A 21128-nucleotide genomic window follows, 5' to 3' on the forward strand; every position below is an offset into this window, starting at 1 on the left:
GGACCTGACTGGAAAGCTGTCACTCACCAGAGCTGGAGCAGAAGACACAGTGAAGGAGCTGGCTGCCTCACAATATGTGGAGTAAAGAAGAAATCCAAGCAGTCACATTCCAGGCACTCACATGTACTCAGACCTTCTCCTTACTCCTCCAAATCCCACACAACAAAGACTCCTGCCCGGGAAGGAGGAGGAAGTCGTGTGCTAGTCCTCTCCTGGCTACATGTGAGGAAAGCAGGCAGTGCTACAGCTATGTCTGTGTGTGTTTGGAACCAGGGTGTGTATTTTGGGGAGGAATGCTAACAACCAAAAATAACACTCACTGTCATCTTCTCTTAAGTTCCTCCTCCCTTGAATGTGCAATGTGAACCTACCATTGTCTGGAGATTTCAAGGAACTCCTGCAGAGAAGGGCAAGGAATGCTCTGCCAACTGGAGAGGTAAATTCAAAGTTCTGTTGGCTATTTTTTTTTATCAAGATATAATAATAATAATCTTTATTTATATAGCGCTATCATATTCCGTAGCGATTTACAAATCATAGTTTCCCTGTGTTAGTCTCAGGAGCTGGCAATCTTATCAGCATTTCTGCTTTAATGTATAGTCACATAAAGCGTTTTGAAGTATTGTTGGTTAAGACAAATTAATATATCCAGAGGTTTTGAGGTATTTTTTTGATTTTTAGATTATTCAGTATTAGGGGCTGGAAGTGTTTTGCCACATTTTACCATCCCTGCTGAATATATCTTAGTCTCCTGATATCGCATGTTCCCATGGAAGTCCATAAAGAGGAAGGGGTGAAGAGTGAAAAAGAGCCGAGTGAAAGAGAAGGAAAGATACAGGTAACCAGAGGTGACTGCAGAAACCAGTACATTGTCTATGTCTTCCTACATGATGGGTGGGTGCGCACAGTATACTCTTTTTTGTGTGTGCATTGTACAGTCTGTACCCACCAGCTCATAGAGAATACTTGTGAATAGAGATGACAATTTCTTTTTGTTAAATTCCATTTTTCTGCCAAGACTGTGAGGCCCTCAAAAAGCTGCCATCCTGGAGACCCTCTCACAGGTGGTGAATCAGAGCTGCAGTTCCCCGGGAGCATCAATTAGGGGGCACCCTTACCAGAAGTCTGAGAGCAGGAGGGTGGCTTCCTGTCTTTGCAGAAATTCCACTGTGACCAGAACAAGGCGTCAGGTTATGCCATAAGGGGCTCAAGGGGATAGGGTAGAATTTCTGCCAAGACCGGAATCTTTTAATGTAAATCTACCATGAGAATCTATCATGATAAACCAGCTGCATTTACTCATAGATCCAGACACCGTGGCTATGGTAATTTGCTTATATTTGTTATGGCCTCCTTCATTCTAAAATCAACTTTTAAAATTATCCTAATCAGCCATAAGGACTCTTCGGGCTGTTACCAGAGTCAATAAGTACTTTAGCTTAACAGGCTGTTACACTGTTCCAACTAGTGGGTGTGGGAAGTGCTCCTGCACAGCGTAGCAGCCTGTTAAGCTGCAGCAAGGATGGACTTTGGTAACACCCCCAGAGCCCTTAGCATAAGTTTAAAAGTTGATTTTTACATGTATAACCAAAATAAGTAGATTACCAGTGTCACCTAACTGCAAGCACATAAAAAAAAAATATATATATATTATGTATAGAATTTATAGTGGTATTCAACTTTTTTCTTTCCTCTAGGTTCTTTTTCCATGGGGCACTTGATTGTATGATACTTCTTCAGTTCCAAATGGTAACAAATCCATTAACATTGCTGTAGGTAATTATTGCCTTGAGTCACTACTAACTGAAGTATGTAAGGCCTTACAAGTATGTTTAGTTACTGAGTGGTAAACATGGCGAAACCCCACAATAGTAAAATAACTACAGGCAGTCCATGGGTTACGTACAGGATAGGTTCTGTAGGTTTGTTCTTAAGTTGGATTTGTATGTAAGTCGGAACTGTATATTTTATAATTGTAACCCCAGCCAGAATTTTTTTGGCCTATGTGACAATTGGATTTTAAAAATGTTGGATTCTCATCAGAACCAGGATTAACAATGAAGGTTAATTGCAGACACTTAAGGTAACTGTTAAAGCTCATCATTGTAGCCTGGGACTAAAGAACAGTAAATTACCAACATCCAGAGTACCGTTTGTAACTAGGGGTTGTATGTAAGTCAGGTGTTCTTAAGTAGGGGAACACCTGTATTCTAAAAATAGCTAAAGTGTAAATATAACTAATATATAGTTAGTTATAATTAGAGATGTTTCAGTTCAGGGTTCGGGTTTGGCGTGTGCGACCCAGACACATTGCTGTATTAGTGGCCGAACAGCCAATCAGGCAAATTCAAATTGACATCTTTTACCAAAGTGTAACACATTCAATTAACAACCAATGAAATAAATTACATCAACCAACAAGCAGTTACCTAAAAAACACCATTTCATTTAAAATAAATAAAGCAACTTGAAATAAAGAAGATCTGGTTAGACTATTCTGAGAAACCGATCCAAAGACCTTACATGTTCTACATCTACTTTAAATTGGCTTGAACTGCAAGTTCCCACAATTTAGCAATCATGTTCACACATATCATGTCAGATTGGGAGTGAAAGTATAAATTTCATAATTTGAGTATTTAGAAGAAGGGTGAGATGAGGCATTTATCGTAGGCACAAAGCATTTTAACAACAGGTTTTAAAAGTGGTTTTCATTGTTTTACTGTCACTCACTGAAGCCAATTATGTAATTACATTTTCTAATTTTCTTCCACAATTCAAACTTACATCATGCCTATACTGAATGTAAAAGGCATATAAATCCAAAATGCCATTGCAATACTTGAATTACTGGGGTAGCAACATATTCATGATCCCGTTGTGTATGAGCCACACCTCTAAGACAATGCTTCCTAGGTGCTGAAAAGCCAATAAAGCATAGAAGAGGACTCCAAGCCTCAAGGGATGATGTATTAGACAATGCTACTCTATGTACAGTTCTATAGGAGTTTTTCCACAGTAAGAAATTATTATTGTTGCTGAATCCATCAATGCAAACAGCGTCTTGTGTTCCACATTTGAATTAAGTCACATAACTGTATCTGCATTGTAGCTGAGTCCTGAATGGAGAAGCATTAGACATAAACAACTTTTCCTCCATCTAAAGTAGGGACAAATGACTCCTGATCTTCCAGCTGCTTGTCCTTCATGAACCAGACACTTAGGCTACATTCACACTGCCGTTTCCCGCCCGTACCATACCGTAGCGGGCAACGGCAGTGCACGGGGAGAGGAGGAGGAGGTGAGCGCAGCTCACCCCCGCCCCTCTCCATAGAGATACATTGCGCACGGCGCCGTATTACGGGAAAAGATAGGATAGGTCCTATCTTTTTCCCGGGTACGGAGCGGTACCGCACACGCTCCCGTAGGGCTCCGTGCGCCCATTGCCGTCTATGGAGGACGTATATCGGCTGTATATATGTCGGCCGTATATACGTCCTCCATACGGCAGTGTGAATGTAGCCTTAACTTGTTTTTTTATGGATATATCTGTTAAATACATATTTCTTTATCATTTTAGGGTAGTTACTAAAGCTTTACAGAAATGACAGAAAAGTAAATTTTGTTAGACTTTTTTTTAATCTTTGTAGCTTATTCATACAACGGTGCGCATGAAAACATATTTTTGGTTAGGTTATTACAACAACTTGGCCCTAAAACAAGGCCAACCCTGGCAGGGACTATCACCATGAGCTACATCAAAGTTTCATGGCATGATGATGGACAGATGCCTCCTCCACTCACAATCCTTCTCTCCCAGACTGGATGTGATAGTACGGGCCCAATCACTCACTGCTTCATGACGCTGATATCTCATGAGAAGGTTGTGTGTCCACTTCTCTGTGCTTGTAACTAGTCTTCTCTGGAGCTTGGTAGCGTTTTCTGGACTTCTGTATCTATTCATCTTTTGACCACTGCATGTGTTTTGATCATCTGTCTCTTGATTTTGTACTGCATTGTCCTCTTGGTTTTGATCCATATTTGGATAACCATTCTTTTGAGTTTGTTTCTTATGTTTTTTGGCTATGTGTTTTCACTTTAGCTCAGAAAGGGAACATAAACTAGTTGTCATCTACTGTGTAGGTAGGGTAGAAATGTATGTATGGCCGGTCTAGTTTTAGGGCATACTGTCAATGTCTGTCCTTTTCTTTTCCATCTTATGGTCTGTTCTCAATCAGCAGCATTACAGTATTTCTAAGTTTCTGATGTACGTAAGGTATTTCATCATTTACAAACTATTCAGCAAATTGAATATGTCTGTCACACATCCCCAAACAATAGGTCAAGAAAGAATATTCATAAATTTTCCAACTGAATGTAAAAAAAAAACAAGTAGATTGTCACATAGTTGATTGTCACATAGTTGATTGTCACATAGTATAGATTGCATAGTATATACATCTGCAAAATAAATATTGAGCACATCACCAATTTTTGAAGTAACTTTCTAAAGTTGCTATTGCCAGGAAGATGTTTCTAGATATAATAACCCACCAATCAAAATTGGCAAAGAAATCAACCAATGGATGTTCATAACCTAAGTTTATGCATAAGAATATGTTTTTTTCAACAAAGGATTTATGTCAACCAAACTTCTTTTACATTAATCAGAAATGGATGATTAATATAAATGGAGGCCTTCTGACGGTAGATGTGAGTAAGTAGATAGTTTGGACATACTGGATTTCAACATGCCCAATCCATTTTTTTTTCAATGGAGATTATATAGGCTGAATATTTTAAACCTTAATAACCATGTAAGCATGTTTCCTTCCACCAGAGATGTCTTGAAGGTGATAAGTCTGTCTGTACATTGTCAAGTTTCCATGCACATAGGTAGATGAGGAAAGATAGCTGTTGGGTGACAGGTATTACATATGTATATATAGCATTACACTGACAGAGGTCATGAAAGATATGTAAGAGATACTACAGTATTTCCTCATCATCTCAGCCAGTGTTCATCTCATATCTCAGCTTCTAGTTCCCCTTTGAGTACAATATGGAAAGGGAGGGGATACTGAGGTTAAATGCAGTTAAACCAAAGTTTTTATGTTTGCTATAGAGTTATGCATATGTTCACTATTAGGTTTAAAGTAGATCTAGGCTTTAATAATCATCCACAATTAGATTTGGGTATTATTGAAAAGGAGAAAAATGCTTTTAATGGTCACATTGGGATGTGATTTCATATGAGCAGAAGTCAAATCTACATAGAAAAAAATCTGAGTCTATACGGGGTAGAGATGGAATGCAGTAATAGGATATGACCCATATGTTACCATTGGGACCCCTCTTATTCTGCTGCTCTATATTCTAATTTCCTGCAACAAGGGCAGAGATCGGTTAGTGCAGCTTCAAAGTCAGAAAACATTTTTTAAATTAATTCTTGGCCAGAACTGCAAACTGCGTACCTTTGTAGAACTACTTTCAATTCTGCACTATTACTTTTAATGTTCCTTCAAAGTTCTGTAAATACCCATCATAAATGTTAAACCGTCTGATAAGCTATCTTTGAATAGCATTTAAGTCTTCATACTTAGGAGCAGACTCTAATTTCTATAATTGTAAACAGAACCGCATTTTTTGGAGCAAAAGTCGTTTTTAAATTGTACACAGTGACCATCAGACAATGCCAGATGAACATTTTATCAAACATGTTATCAATTGTCATGACATTTATACCTCTAAATGTATTACTATTTCATGATTCTTGGAATACATATTGTAACTAAAGATTCATTTGAGTCAGAATCCCAATTTGATTCTCGAAGGACTCTTACTGTAATTAGATTTGTGTTACTATGCATTGTCAGAATGCAGATGATGGATGGTCTTGCTTCCATATGTTTAATGTCACCAGACATAGTAATATGTTCCTTACAGCCTAGTTTGGTCAGTGATGACAACAATTGCACATGGCTGCCAAGAAAATAAGTAGTCATATTCTTGTGTACACAAAATAATGATCGTCTACGTTCCAAATGATCCTTTTTTTTTCATAGACAAGACAGTGCTAATGGTGCCATTGCCAGAAAGTCAATATACAAGTAGGACCAAAACCTTGACCCTGACTCTCTCATAAATCCTATTGAAACTATAATATTTCTTTAGGAATTATTTTAAATCATGAAAGCATCACATTCCTAGTTTGAAGAGGAACAGTCCTTTTGGCATCAAATTTAAGCTCTATGTTCACAAAGATATATATGAACTATCCTCTATACAGAGGGGTTACTTTAGCCATGGAGCAACCCAAGCTATTGCTTGGGTGTCAGTACCTGTCCAGCAACCGCGCAACCACAACGAGGCTTGGCGCTAGCTGTCAGACTAGGTAGGTGGTGGCGAACTCACCCTGCGACGTCCCTGCTGGCTAAGGCCCTGCCTACAGCAGATAAACCCTGGAAAGGGCGAACCCACTATCAGGAACCTAACTGACGGTCCCTGAGCGACCCTACAAAGTGACAGGAAAACCTACTTCGTCTGGCAGCTGCTTGATGGTGGAGCGGACAGGTAACCGGAATACAGATATAGGTCAGTGTTCACACTGGTAACAGAAACCGACACAAGACTGAGACAGGAAGGTGGGGTCACACTAGGAGATAAACGATACTGAGGGACAAACAACAGATACAGATAGACAAGCGGAGTCAAACAAACCGGGTCAAAACCAAGATGGCGGCAAAGGTACAGATTCGTATAGCAAATAGAATGGTCAGTAGGCAAAGCAGAAGTCAATACACAGAATAGCAAGAAACGCAATGGCAAAAGCACTAGATACACAGATAGACTGCAATAACCAGCACCAGATGAAGGGCTGGGCAGAATTTAAGGCAGAAATGGACACTACCTCCAGCACTGACTGGCTCAGCCGTCCATCACTCAAACCACAGCTGCAGGCAAAACAATTACAGAGACACACCCAGCTTTCCCAGGATCAGACATGGAGCTGTCAATCACAGGCAGCTCTTGGTGCGGTTTTCCAGCAAGAAGCCTGAAACCTGATCCCATCAGTACACTTTGCGAGTTCTGACATTGGGTTTGCAGAGATCAAGTGGTCTCTTACAGTGGTCAGATGAAGACGATTCTTTCAGATCAGTTGTAGAAATCAATTGTAAACAACAACTGATCAACAACCAAATCCACCATGGCCTACACATACAAATAGAGGATTATCATGTTGCTAAAGCATTGTGATTGTATCACAAAAGTACATGACATGATTAGAGCCTTGGATCCAGTTACTAGCCTTAATTATACTGTCACCCAGTTAGGCTATTGTGATAATAAATGTGTGTACACGTGGGTTATAAACATTGTGTAATGTGCTGTTTGCTGTCTATTTGACATGGACTATGGGTGACTACTGTTCATCGGCACATGACAATCCAAAGAGACTGGCTACAAAATGGGCAGTAATTGGACTGTTATTACATGTTCCTCACCTAACCTTTGGATTAATCGACTAAACCATTCAAAGATAATATTTTATTGCCTCTACAATAGAATCACCATATAATAATATGATCTAATTGTGTGTAATAGTTTCTTTTTGCATCATGAACTTTTTCATGATGAATTTGTGTAATTTTAAAGGGAACCTGTCACCAGGGACCTTATTTTCACTAAAGACAGATTGTGAAAGCACATAACACCTGCAGTGCAAAATGCCTCTCTGCCTTTTCTAAGCATTTGCATTACAATATAACTGTATGTTATTACTTACTCTTGCATCCTGACAAAATCCTGGGGTAGTCCTAGTGGTTGGGCTTTGGTTTGGATGCATTCAAAAACAACATGTGACCTGTCTGAACTGCAGACTGCCTCAATCTTTGTGCTCCTGTACAGCTTGTCCCTCCCCCACTGATGTCAGGCTGAGCAGGCTGTGACCTTTGAGAAGGAGCAGGAGCTGTACAGAAGCACAAAGTTGGGGGCCAAGTTCTGAGGAGTGAGTAAGACAGACAAGTCACTTGTAGTTTTTTGAAATGCATCCAAACCCCTGTGACTACCCCAGGATTTTGTCAGGATGCAAGGGTAAGTTATAACACACAATTATATTGTAATGCAAATGCTTAGAAAAGGCAGAGAGGCATGTTTGCACTGCACGGGTAATAAGCTTCTGCAACCTGTCTTTAGTGAAAATGAGGTCCCTGGTGACAGGTTCCCTTTAAAGTGTGTACAAATTTGTTGTTTTGATTTACTATTCTTCACTTTTTGAAAATTCTATTTTGAAGTGAAGTTTTCTGTGTCCGACGTTGACAAATGGACATCAGGTTTCAAACTCTCCTTCTAAAACAAGAACATATTTTTATGGGTCCAAAAAAATCCACCATGAACTTGATGATGCTAAAAACAGAACATAAGACATTCTTATATGCATATGCATATGTTCCCATTCTGAACATATGCTGTAAAAGTAAGGGATTATGAGGTACAACGTGTTATACAACATCTATTATCTGTTCTCTTATTTGAAATTCTTCTCCAAAACATGTAGTCTTTAAATAAAGAAAAAGTGAAACATTTCCCAGGGCCTTGATACCATTTTATTTTTTTTAGAATTGCACTTTAGAATTTTACATTTGAAACAGACGCAAATTTATAGCATTCGAACAGAACCCGTTGTATTGAGAAAAAATAGATACAATTAAAAAAAGCATATTGCAGAATAGTAAATTCATATTGTAAAATACCACTGTAAGAACAGCCTACCTAAATATGAATAAATATTACAATTAGCTATAATAAATGACCTTGACCCTAAGAGTTTACCATCAAATGAGGGCACAAAAGATCCTGCGGTTTGTCTGAATCCGTCGGATCATCCAACAGCCCGCCCCATGACTTGTGTCGCCTGAAAGCCGGCGCGTGAGACACAATCACCTACTAAACACCAGTCCCAGTGTTGCTATCCCCGAAAATGTCGGAAAACCCGGCGGAAATGAGGCCGCAGGACCCTTAGTAAATAAGCCCCATTGCGCAAAAGATGTCAGAAATGGCTGCTATGACAGCTTATTCCGAAACTGAGTATGTTCCTCAGGTCAGATCACATCTTGTAGTCTAGAATACCTGAAAGTCAAAAACGGTCAAGTAACGATCATATCTGAAAGTGCACAGATGGTTTCTTAATCACTAAAAACATGAGAAATTTGATGAAACCTGAAAACTTGCAGCTTATTTCTAGACACTTTAAGGAAAGCTTCAAAGAGAAGTTATTGTATCTTGAAAGCTTCACTTATCATGCTTGTGACAGGCTGAATGGAGAAAAAGATGAGTTACATATGGAAAAGTGAATTCAGTCACAATATGTCAACAATATCAGATGATAAAAAATGTTCTATATTCGGGACATAAAGAGACTTGAATAATTTACTGCTGACTTTTGGCAGAATGCAAAAAAATAGTCTGACTCTATGGGGCACATTTACTTACCCGGTCCAGTCGCGATCCAGCGGCGCGTTCTCTGCACTGGATTCGGGTCCGGCCGGGATTTAATAAGGTAGTTCCTCCGCCGTCCACCAGGTGGCGCTGCTGCGCTGAAAAGCATTTTAACGCGCCGGAATTCACCGAGGCCGTCTGAGTGAAGGTAAGCGGGTCCCAAGCGACACATTTTCGGTTTTTAAATGCGGCGGTTTTTCCGAATACGTCGGGTTTTCGTTCGGCCACGCCCCCCCGATTTCTGTCGCGCGCATGCCGGCCCCGATGCGCCACAATCCGATCGCGTGCGCCAAAAACCCGGGGCAATTCATGTACAAGCGCCGCAAATCGGAAATATTCGGGTAACACGTCGGGAAAACGCGAATCGGGCCCTTAGTAAATGACCCCCTATATATATAGCTGATCAGGCTGAGATGGACCTTATCATATATTCAGCAATTTGTTCAAACAGGTTCTGCAATTAGTCATTTCTTATCAGCAGCTTAAATAACACTTTTATAAATGTGCAAATAGCTAAAAAAAACTTTGCCCCTTTCATGGTTCAGTCCCTTTTCTTAACTTGCCAAGAGCTATTAAATACAAGTTCAATGAGGCTTAACAAAATCACACTTAAGCTCTACAGTTAGGGGGGAAGCGAATTAATCATTTAAGGTGACTTATTACAGGTATCAAATGACTTCTGCTTCCATTTGCAATAACCAAAAGTTTACAAAGACTCCATGTGCTGCAACATTATTTAAAAAGACAGTAGATATGTCATTATAATTAATATAATTAATATAATTTAATGGTGTTTTACACACATAATTCAAAATAAACCAATATATTTTTCTCTGTAGTCCTGTGTATTTAATGGGTATATGTAGTACAGGCAGTCCCCGGGTTACATACAAGATAGGGACTGTAGGTTTGTTCTTAAGTTGAATTTGTATGTAAGTCGAAACTGTATATTTTATCATTGTAGTTCCCGACAATTTTTTTTTTTGCCCCAGTGACAATTGGAGTTTCAAATTTTTTTGCTGTAATAGGACCAAGAATTATCAATAAAGCTTCATTACAGACAATTTTAAGCTGATTATTGCAATCTGGGACTATTTTAAAGCATCCAGAGAGCTTCACCAGAGGTCACATGGGGCAGAGGGGTCCGTCTGTAACTATGGGTTGTCTGTAAGTCGGGTGTCCTTAAGTAGGGGACCGCCTGTACCTTGAATATGCTAAATTAAAGTGAAAAATTAACATTAAAGGGGTTGGCCACTTATACAAATTATAAGACCCTAATAGGGTCACCCATATTATATTTTTCCTATTAAAGTTCCCCGTTCACCACCAGAAGTAACTGGTCATCTGACCCGCTGGCAGCAGGACTTGGGACTTCCTGTGCCATTATGTGTCCTCCTGGCTTCCAGCAGATGGAGAAGCCTGTACGTCAAACCACTCCCATATCAGTGTCTGAAGGAGCGTTCAAATCTGCATGTCCACACATAATGGTCCAGGTTATTGAAGCTGATACATTATACATATTGTGTATAAATCTATGTCTCATAGCAGTGGGCTCAATGGGGTGCAGACAGAATAACAAATAACAATGAATTGCAGTTGGTGCAGCTCTGAGGCCCAGTCCACTTTGTGCACAACAAATATCTGTACCATAGGGTTCAAAAACATGACTCTGACTCTGCATAACATGACTATGCATATAAGACTCACTTACCTCTCAGCGTTCCTGCTCCCATCCCAGCTGGCCGGCCACTGATTAGTACTGGCTACTTCCCGGGTTTCTATACAGACCGGCGCCTCCCAGCATTCTCCGCCGGATCTTTGAGCTTCATGCCAATGACTAAGCTTCCCCTATGCGATACCAGTGTTCTGACCTCCTGTTGTGACTCCAGATCTCTCCTTGACCTCGCTGCCAGCCTTGACCTTCTACTCCATCCCCGACTTGCATCATTGCCACCTGCCTTGACCATCTGCTTGTCCCTTACCACGAGATTGCCTGCTGATTCTGTACCTCGACCTTGGCTGCCATCGCGGACAAGTCATGCCTGTGGAACGACCTGGTGGCACCTCGCCGCAGCAAGACCATCCTGCTTTGTGACGGCATCGGGGAGCGGCGATCCGTCTCCATGACAGTCCCGGGTCTTCCGAAGACGCAAGGCTGCTTCTTGTTAACCTATTCATTACAATTTGCTATCGCAAATGCGTTTTTTCACCATTTTCACTGCATTTGGAATATTAAATTAATATTAATATTAATTACAAAAAAATAAAAGTTAATATTAAATATTAAATACCGTAACTATGAAGTGCAATTTGTTATGCAAAAAATAAGCCATCACACAGCTCTGTACATGGAAAAATAAAAAAAGTTCTAGATTTTTGAAGGTGGGGAGTGAAAAATGGAAATGAAAAATCAAAAAAAGGCCAGGTCGTTAAGGGGTAAAACATTGACTTACTAAATACAGTATAAACATATGGTTGTCCTCATATCTAATAAAAACACATTCATTCTTTATACTGTATGTTTTCTGACCTTATACTCTTATTGTGTGAAAATGCTGGTTCTAATTTTGTTGCAATACCTTAGACAGAAAAAAATAAATTATTATACAAACTACTAAGAAACCTAAGAAATTTCTTGGAACATTGGTTGCATAGTTTTGATATTTTCAAAGGAAATTAGAGAAAATTTCAAGTCATCACATACTTTTACATTGATCAGCCCCCTGCAGGATACCAATAGGAGGCCAGTGATGAAATGTGATGAAAGGGTTTAAAGAACTATATTCAAGAAGTATTAATTTCATTTTTTTCCAGTTCCATGGAATAAACATAATTTATTTGTATATTTTGTGACATTTTATAAGGGTGTCCTACCTACAATGCGCCATCTATATAATACTGGTGTCAGGGCCGACTCCAGGTTTTAGTAGCCCTCCAGTGCCCCCCTCCCCCTGTGGACACACAGACCCCCCCTACCCCTGTATACACACTGACCCCCCCTACCCCTGTATACACACTGACCCCCCCTACCACTGTATACACACTGACCCCCCACCACCACTGTATACACACTGACCCCCCTACCCCTGTATACACACTGACCCCCCCCCTACCCCTGTATACACAGTGACCCCACCCCTCCCCCTCTATACACACTGACCCCCCTCCTCCCCCTCTGGAATACATCTCACCTTTCCTGGTTCCACCGGAGCAGCGCCTGCAGCTGCCTTCTGTCTTCGGCCTGGGCCTCCCGTATGAGCCGGTCCTGAAGCCATCCGATGACGTCATCATGTGCGCTGGCTTCAGAGCCGTCGCATACCGTGCCGAGCACTGGTTTGTGGGAACCAGGACAGGTGAGTTTTGTATTCTGCCTCTATGCTGTGCTCCCGACCAGCGCAGCATAGAGGCAGAAAAGCAATTGATCCGGATGGTGATCATTATAGCGACACTGGTACAATTGATCCGGGCCCCGGCACTTGCCCGGGTTGGCCGGGTGCTGGCGCCGAGCCTGATCAGTGTCATATATCTCTATATTATATAATTTTATTTTTATCATTCAGCATCATACAAACATAGAACATGGAGAAAACATGGTAATGGAAAAAAACACAGAAGCAGCACCATGGGAGACATTATAGATAAGTTCTGTACAGCACTGATGTAACTTGGTTGACATAGAAAACTTAGTTGTGCTTCAGCAGCCTCAGTCTCCCTGTTATTTATTCTTTAACCCCTTAACGACTTGGCCTTTTTTAGTTTTTTCACTTCCATTTTCCACTCACCAACTTCAAAAATCTATAACTTTTTTATTTTTCCACATAAAGAGCTGTGTTATGGCTTATTTTCTGCGTAACAAATTGCACTTCATAGTGACGGTATTTAATATTCTATGGCATGTACTGGGAAGCGGGAAAAAAATTCCAAATGCAGTGAAAATGGTGAAAAACCACATTTGTGACGTTTTCTTGTGGGCTTGGATTTTACAGATTTCACTCTGCGTCCCAAATGACATGTCTACTTTATTCTTTGGGTCGGTACAATCACGTGGATACCAAATTTGCATAGGTTTTATAATGTTTTCATACATTTAAAAAAATTAAAACCTCCTGTACAAAATATTTTTTTTTTATTTTGCCATCTTCTGGGGCCAATAACTTTTTCATACTTTGGTGTACGGAGCTGTGAATAGTGTCATTTTTTGCGAATTTTGATGCCGTTTTCATTACTATAATTTTTGGGACTGTGCGATCTTTTGATCACTTTTTATTAATTTTTTTATATTTTTCAAAATGGCAAAAAAATGCCATTTTCGACTTTGGACGCTATTTTCCGTTACGGGGTTAAACATAGTGAAAAAACATTATCATATTTTGAAAGATCGGGCATTTTTGGACGCGGCAATACCTAATGTGTTTATTATTTTTACTGTTTATTTATTTTTATATCAGTTCTAGGGAAAGGGGGGTGATTTGAATTTTTAGGTTTATTTATTATAATTTACTTTTACTATTTTTCAGACTCCCTAGGGTACTCTAACCCTAGGTAGTCTGATCGATCCTATCATATACTGCCATACTACAGTATGGCAGTATATGTGGATTTAACTCCCCATGCATTACAATGTGCAATTAGCACATTGTAATGCATGGGTTAAAACGAAGTAGCCTCGGGTGTTCGGAACACCCGAGGTTACCATGGCGACGGATCGCCGCTCCCCGTGACGTCATCGGGGAGCAGCGATCCACAACAAGATGGCGGCGCCCATGCGGTGCCATCTCTTTGAAGCCGCCGGCAGCATTGCCGGCGGCGATCGCGGAGAAAACACCCGCGATCGGTGCTAGCACCGATCGCGGGTGTTACCGGTAAGCCTTTGCTGCAATATGCAAAGGCTCGGCCCCAGAGAACATTCATGTTGGCAACATTAATCAAGTCATCGCTCATGTTTTTCTTTGCATCTTTTGCAAATCAGCTGTCCTCAAGATCAATAAACATGTGAAATGGAGGTCTAAATAGTGTACATCATTATCTATAAAGGAAAAAAAAGAAAGGGGGATTCAGCTGAAAAGCTAAATCCATTCTGACTGAAACTTGCTTGATTGTAAAGGTGTTACCTGTATGGATCACATTATATCATAATCTAGCAAATAGTATTGTTTTGATGATGTTCGGTAACAAGGTGCTTTGCCTTTTTATCAATGTAAACCATCAGTATTTTTTCTGCTGAAGATTTTTTTAAGTAAAAAAGGGACACGATAAAAAGCACATAGAAAAGATTTCTTCAGTAACTATTGATTAACTTGGTTTGATAATAATATTAATACATAGGTCCCAACATGTATCACACTCCTTTATTTTGAGGTTTTACGGCTGTCATTGTAGGTACTTCTTCTGATGCAACACCTTTTTATGACACTTCATCAGAAAAAGATTGCAGGACATCCCATCCTGCAAAAGCCAGTGCTGGTCTTTGTTATCACAGCCCTGTCCTGGCCTTAACACTTGGGATCAGAAAATCTCTGATCCCGGGTGTTTAACTCCTTAGGCACCACAGTCAGACATGAGCCACACTAAGGAGCTGCAAAGGGATCAAGCTCCCACTATCAACCATCAGCAACCAGAAGCTGCAATTGCATGATGCCTATGATGTCACACAGCAGCCCAATGTCTATTGAAGATACAAGAGATAAAAGAGGCACTTCTTCCCTCCTCCCTCCCATTCCCCTGTAGGATAGCTGGCTCATGCACGCAAGAGGCATACATAATTATGTAATGCATGAGTGGGAGTGCTCTTTTATGGCCCTCCAGGGTGTCAGTAGCACAAGTTTTAAACACTCTTTATCTCTGCCACTGGGTCATCCTGGAACTAATGAAGATTAGATCCGTGACCACCACAGATCCAACGATTGGTGAGTGAACTCACCTAAAAATCACTTTTGGCAAGTGGTTGATTTCCTTTAACCTATTGCTTCCTCCTGCTCTATGCACTCCTGCTCATTTATATTGGCACCACATTAAGTACATAATGTGGAATATACACATAGCATAGAGCACTTGTGTGAAATAGAAAAGAGCATATGCTAAGCAATGATTTAAAACAAAAAACAATGCGAGAGAAAAATAGAAAAACCTGAAGCTTGCTGTGGCACTGATATTGGCGCCTTTAAATGAAATTAGTATGGAAACACATTTCGACTCACCTGTGGTAATTCACAAATGAGAATCACCTGTGAGTGGCAATGCCCATGTGACATGAATTAGCCAACGAATAATGATTTCAGTGTTTTAAAAAGACACCCAGTTAAATTGTCAGAATGGTGAAGACAAAGAAACACAAGACTTCCAAAGGGTATAAGGCCCTCTCCAAGACCTTGGTATCCCAGTTTCAACAGTGCACAATTATATCAAGAAGTTTGCCAAGCAATGAACCATCAAGAATGGGGGAAAGAGTAAGATTGACAAGAGATGTCTTTGAAGGTTGGTGCAAATGGAGGAAAAAACACCACGTCAAACATCCAAAGACCTGAAACCCAACTTGGAATTGTCTGAGGTCATGGTTTCAACAACAACCTTATTCCACATGCGAAAACCAAGCAGAGCCTTATGGGCGATCGCCAAGAAGGAAACCATTGCTGAAGAAAAGACATAAAAACAGAGCAATTGCTCTTTGCCAAACAGTACGTTGATAAAGAACAATCCTTCTAAAACAAAGCAACAGTTTGTTTACAGACTTGACCTCAGTTCTATCCAAAATCCTTGAGGTGAAATATGCCATTGGGAAGAATAACCCGGTAAACATTCAAGAGATTTAACAAACTGCAAAAGGAAGAGTGGGAAAAAATACCAGCTGAGAAGTGCCAGAAGCTTATAGAGGGCTACAAGAAACGTTTGGAGGCTGTCATCAATGCCAAAGGGTGAGCAACCAAGTATTTATTAGGTGTCTTTATTGCTGAACATTCTGTTTATTCAGTTTTTTTCTTTGAATTTGCAACATGTAAGTTGAAAAAAATGTTTTATTGTTGCATTACCTTGGACCACTAATTACAAACATTCAAATTCTAATATAACATTTTGAGTTATTTTTAAATATAGTTTACAGTCTTTGCTTCTTCTGCTCTATAACACACTAACTGCAGATAGGGTACTTAGTGTATAATCTGCTCAGATCCTCCTGCTTTATAAAATATGGTCTAAAGATAAGACATTGGGGCGCATTTACTAAGGGTCCGAATAGCGTTTTTTCTGCCGGGTTTCCCAAATTTTTCCGTTTTGCGCTGAATTCCACTGGGATTTTGGCCCACAACATTGGATTTCGGTGCAATCGCATGGCTGTCGGAAAACCCGACGGATTCTGAAAAAACTCGGAATTTAAAAAACTAATTGTGTCGCAAAGTCAATCACTCACATGCACCAGGAATAGGTTGGTGAACTCCAGCGGACCTCGGCGGACCAGGCGCAGCAGCGACACCTGGTGGACATCGGGCGCACGACCTTAGTGAATTGCATATGATTTAAGCCTCTATCATTTATTTCTGAATACTCAATATCCAATGAGCACCATGTATAAAATAAAATAAATACCAATACCATGTAAAATAAAGGCATTATCTACTGTTTCTATTTATCTACTTATAAAGATTTCATAATCCTCTATATTTGCACAGCTCTCTCCTATTTTTGTTAACCTTTGAGCTAATTTAGACCGAGAGGCTCCAATCTGATTCAGGAAGTTATAACAAGACATTCATGGAATTGTATCATACCTTACAACGTGTCACACCTCTGCAATAAAGCAGGCAGATTTGTCAGGAAAATACAATGCAAATGTTTGCCCTCCCTGCATATCACTCAAGGGAAAGAAGAAGAAACCTTAGAAAGTGTCCACTGAAATGAAGTGGTGGTGACTGATATTGATGAGTATGATACCTTTCCACACTCATACCAAAAAAAACACAAGCTCTGATCCATTTGCTTTCTATAAGGATTCTCCATGTAGCTTATACCTTGAGTTGGATCAATAAAAACATTAGTTAATTTGGAAATAGATGGTGGTACAGATTTTGTACTGGGGCTCAGCAGCTTCAAGTAATGACTTTGGTCATATATAAGGCAAGTTGTTGATGTGTAAAATCATTTGCTATGATGGAGGATGATGAAGTGAGCATGAAGGGAAATTTCAGATCTCCTGCTGTTCAAAGGTTATTGTCTGTCTCTGTAGGTAAATACTATGGTCAGTTACATAATGAGATAAAAATAGCTCAACCATTGATGTTAAATAAAACAATAAACAAAAAATTCATAGATGTTCCACCATAGTAGGGCACATTTACTTACCCGTCCCCTCGCGATCCCCGAGGTGCGTTGTCCGACGGGGATTCGGAGCTGCCGCGACTCACTAGATCGTGCGTCCAATTTCCTGCATGTGTTGCTTCCCACTGAGGTCCGCCGGAGTTCACCTTCTTCTTCCTGGTGTATGTGAGCGCATGTCTTGCGACACAATTTGAAATGTTAAATCCTGTGCGTTGTCAGAATCCGTTGGATCGTCCAACAACCCGCCCCTCGATTTGAAAGCTGCCGTGAAAGCTGGCGGCAAAATTTGATTGTGTGCACCAAAAACCCCAGTTAAATGCGGCGCAAAGCGGAAAAAAGGTCCGTGAACCCTTAGTAAATGTGACCTATTGTTTCTACACCAAAAAACTATTAGAACACATATCTAAATTTAGGATAAGGCGTGTGTAAAGTCACTGTCATAGGAAACCTTGTTAGGGGCAGACTGAAAACAGAAAAACACAGATTGTGAGCCTTGAACCCACCAGACTTTCCTTACCTACTTACTTGAAACCACCCTAGTCGTTTTCCAGTAACAGGGCGACAGTCCCTGCTTAATTCTAATTGAAAACAGAGGAGTACAAAACAGACAAACAAATAAATAAGAAAAGTGGCTAGAGCCAAGTAAAGTAGAAGCGTAATTCAGTAAAAAATTAAAGGACATCTACCACCAGGATGAAGGATTGTAAACCAAGCACGCTGACATACTGGTGTGTGGCCCCTCTGGCAGGATCCAATCTTCTTTTAGCTTCTTATACCCTGTTTTTTTTTAAAAAAAAAAGGTTTTTAAAATGATGCAGATAAGCCTCTGAGGGTCCAGGCTCCATAGATGTTAATGGAGCCCCACAGGCTAATTTGCCCAATTCTTAAAGCCATGTTTTTTTTGTTTTTTTTTTAAGCGCATAAGAAGCTAATGAAAGAGCAGATCCTGCCAGAGGGGGCACACTCCAGCATGTCAGAGTGCTTGGTTTACAATCCTTCATCTTGGTGGTGATGTCCTTTAAAACCTTGGAAAGGCCACCAAAGACGTTTAGGCTGCTTGTTGTAGACGAAAAAAATATGAATTCCCTAGAAATATTGAAATGCATAAACAGAAGACTGTATTCATGCCCTTCTACTATTTATAATACAGATAGACAGAGAGGAACATTTAACAGGCAAAGTCCCCCTGAGGTCAATAGAGAGCATAGTGGAGCCTAGGTTCATGGTGTGGTCACAACTATCATTATGCCATTTTTTATCACCACTTCCCATTTTAAAGCCCTTTACTACTTTGCTGTTAATAAATGTCTGGGCCACATGGGATGATATGTTATTAGCTTCAGAGGGTCAGGCTTATTGGCAGAGACTACATGGGGAAAGAGAATTTTCATCAGTTATGAGAAACATCCCAGCAGACAGGACATTGACTCTGACTGCTCATTGGTGACTTCTTACATTCCATGGTTTGTTTATACACATTCCAGGTTTGGAACTTTTTAAACTGTGACCTTCCCTAATTTTATAGTGCTGAACAAGAGGGCTGTGTTCATACTTTTCTTGTTTCTTTACATGAAACAAATAACAAAAAACCCCAAATATGCAACAATTACTGTCATGCCTAAAGGACATCTACCACCAGGATCATGGACTGTAAACCAGCACAGAGAAATACCAATGTGTGCCCACTCTTGCAGGATTTGCTCTTGCTTTAGCTTCTTATGCCCAGCCTTCTACAAATAAAGGCTTTTAAAACTATGCAAATGATCCTGCTGGGTTCCATAGGTGTTAATGGAGCCTTGAGCCCCTCAGGCTTATTTGCATAATTTCTAAGCCTCTTTTTCTTAAATACAAGGGCATAGGAAGCTTAAAGAAGATTAGATCCTGACAGAGGGGGTACACACCTGTATGTCAGTGTACCGTATATACTCGACCAAATGCATTGGTCACAAAATCCCCAGTATATAGCCAGCCAACCCCCTGCATAGTATAGCCTACCAGCCCCCTGTAGTATATAGCCTGCCAGCCCCCTGTACTATATAGTCTGCCAGCCCCCTGTAGTATATAGACTGCCAGCCCCATAGTGTATAGCCAGCCGGCCCCCTGTATTATATAGCCTGCAAGCCGCTGTAGTGTATAGCCTGCCAGCCCCCTGTAGTATATAGCCCGCCTGCCCCCTGTAGTATATAGCCTGCCCCCTGTAGTATATAGCCTGATAGCTCCTTGTAGTATATAGCCTGCCAGCCCCTATAGTGTATAGCCTGCCAGCCCCCTGTAGTATATAGCCTGCCAGCCTCTTTTAGTATATAGTTAGTCCCCCTTTAGTATATAGCCTGCCAGCCCCCTGTAGTATGTAGCCAGCCTGCTCCCTGTAGTATATAGCCTGCTAGCCCCCTGTAGTATATAGCCTGACAGCCCACTGTAGTGTATAGCCTGACAGCCCCCTTTAGTATATAGCCTGCCAGCCCCCTTTAGTATATAGCCTGCCAGCCCGCCTTTAGTATATATTGACTGCCAGTCCCTTGTAGTGTATAGCCTGCCCATAAAAAATATAGTACTCACCATTCCGACACCTCTTATTTCTTCACAGAGCTGTTGCATACCTGGAGCCAGCGCATGTGAAGAAAGAAGAGACGCTGCCCACGGAGCTGTCATGTACCTGGAGCCAGCGCTGTTGCACATGAAGGAAGGAGAGGAGCTGCCTGGTGGTAGATGTCCTTTAATGGTGTCCAAACGACTATATTGATTATTAAGGGTTCAATGGACTTCAATACGGTGCCCTTTATTTTTGGTGGAATCCATTATTATAATAATAATTCTTTATTTATATAGCGCACACAGATTACGCAGAGCTACACAGAGCTTGCCAGATCAGTCCCTGTCCCCAATGGGGCTCACAATCTAATCAACCTACCAGTATGTTTTGGAGTGTGGGAGGAAACCGGAGAGCCATTATGTAGAGATGTGAACATAGCCTTGGTTTAAAGGGGAATTCAGAGATCCGAACTGTATATTGTATCATTTTAGAGGTCCATCTGTAACTAGGGGTCATCTGTGAGTCCCGTGTCCTTAAGAGGGGGACCGCCTGCATTTATCCTAAGGATAAGTTATCAATGAACAAATCCTGGAATAATGCCTTTAGTGCATCAGTAAACAATTGATGGTTCATTCGATCAAAGCAATCTTATGATGTTGTTAATAAAGCAGCATTCTCAACACCCTTTCCCACAATGCTAAAGTCAACATTTACTAATACTCTTAAGTTGTCCAGCTAGAAACCCATTGCCCTAGTCATCCAAAGTTCACATTATTCATGTGCACCAATA

The 21128-nt window shown here is 40.6% G+C and overlaps 1 protein-coding gene and 1 long non-coding RNA gene across 7 annotated transcripts in view; one reads left to right on the forward strand and one right to left on the reverse strand.

Moving 5' to 3' along the window:
* The window catches only part of PALLD (palladin, cytoskeletal associated protein), a 230528-nt gene that overhangs the window by 162807 nt on the left and 46593 nt on the right, over nucleotides 1-21128 (reverse strand). Inside the window, exon 1 of one of the 3 annotated variants that reach the window (XM_072120082.1) lies at nucleotides 28-164. The exons of the other annotated variants lie outside the window; for them this stretch is intronic. The gene's annotated coding sequence lies outside the window, so the exon portion shown is untranslated. Of the gene's footprint in view, nucleotides 1-27; nucleotides 165-21128 lie in introns of those variants that run through there. 3 annotated transcript variants of the gene reach the window in all.
* On the forward strand, nucleotides 106-20985 carry LOC140074850 (uncharacterized). 4 transcript variants are annotated; one of them, XR_011849299.1, is made up of 5 exons: nucleotides 106-222; nucleotides 338-436; nucleotides 682-838; nucleotides 1698-1772; nucleotides 20393-20985. It is a non-coding gene; the product is annotated as an uncharacterized lncRNA (long non-coding RNA). The 4 variants fall into 4 exon arrangements; XR_011849295.1 differs by having other exon boundaries at nucleotides 1698-1776; nucleotides 20393-20984; XR_011849297.1 differs by having other exon boundaries at nucleotides 127-255; nucleotides 1698-1776; nucleotides 20393-20984.

This window comes from Engystomops pustulosus, chromosome 1 (assembly GCF_040894005.1).
Source record: "Engystomops pustulosus chromosome 1, aEngPut4.maternal, whole genome shotgun sequence".
NCBI lineage: Eukaryota > Metazoa > Chordata > Amphibia > Anura > Leptodactylidae > Engystomops > Engystomops pustulosus.